The 1050-nt window shown below is 35.3% G+C and overlaps 1 long non-coding RNA gene across 1 annotated transcript; it reads left to right on the top strand.

Annotated features, from left to right (window-relative positions):
• LOC136982632 (uncharacterized) lies at nt 1-751 on the top strand. The gene is made up of 3 exons (XR_010881910.1): nt 1-113; nt 468-593; nt 667-751. It is a non-coding gene; the product is annotated as an uncharacterized lncRNA (long non-coding RNA).
• Nucleotides 752-1050: the final 299 nt, after the last annotated feature.

Below are 1050 nucleotides of genomic sequence, written 5' to 3'. Positions count from 1 at the left end.
TCAAGTGGTGTGAAATGGCCCCATAAGGACATTTTAAGATTAATTGAACTAAGAAAGGACATGAACGAAATGTTCGAAAATGGGCCAACAAGAAAGTCCATATTATGGAACAGGTGTGTATTTGATACCTCTTTCCTTCTATCTTATTTTGTTACTAGCAAGGAACCCTTATGAGCTGTTCATCAGTGATTTCAATAAGGCTTGATATAAACCTTTAACTTGAATCAGTAATGTTGTAAACAAATTGGGAACTTTTGCTTTAACTCTTAAGCATAAGTCATTTCAGATATTTTTTCAAAAACACTTGAGAAGTGTTTAATAAAAGTTTATATCAACCTTACCTACACATGTAAATCACTGATAAACATTTAAGCACTTTGTAAGGTCTGCCCTGTCTGATATAATACATAAACAGCCCTATGCTAATGGTAACCGTTCATTGTAATGCCAATACATTGCTTCTACAGAATTGCTGCAGAAATATCCGAAACAGGAGTAGAAGTGTCTGGGGAAGGATGCAGAAAAAAGTGGGATGGACTGTGGAGAACATATAAAAAAGTAAAAAAACATAATAATACATCTGGCAACAACAGGTGACTTTTTTTCTTTTTTATTGAAATTTCACTTATATTTCTCAATACTAAATATATTGTGGTCTTTTTTCAGGAGGACGTGGTGTTATTATAACAACATGGATGAGTGGCTCGGTGAACGTCCTGACGTGGCTTCACCTTTCACTCTTAGCAGTGAAAGCTACTCATCAGGTAGTGGAAATCCAGAATCAAACATTTCTGCATCTCCATCTCCATCACCATCACCATCACCAGTACCAGTCCAACGTCCAAAAAGAAAATTGTCGACAAATGAGCGTGAGACTGCGAAACAGCGGCGGCATGAGGAACGTCTGCAAAGGATGGACGAATTTAATAATTTATTCAAACAATTTATAGAAAAAATAGAAAATGTTAAAAAATACAGCAACTTCAACTTTAACTTTCCGGTATAAAAGACGAAAATAAACAGAAAAACTAACGTTTTCGAATCTCCATC

This window comes from Centruroides vittatus, unplaced genomic scaffold (assembly GCF_030686945.1).
Source record: "Centruroides vittatus isolate TY-2023 unplaced genomic scaffold, ASM3068694v2 contig_854, whole genome shotgun sequence".
Classification (NCBI taxonomy): Eukaryota; Metazoa; Arthropoda; class Arachnida; order Scorpiones; family Buthidae; genus Centruroides; species Centruroides vittatus.
Note: the sequence above shows the minus strand (reverse complement) of the source record. Positions and strands in the feature narration are given on the sequence as shown.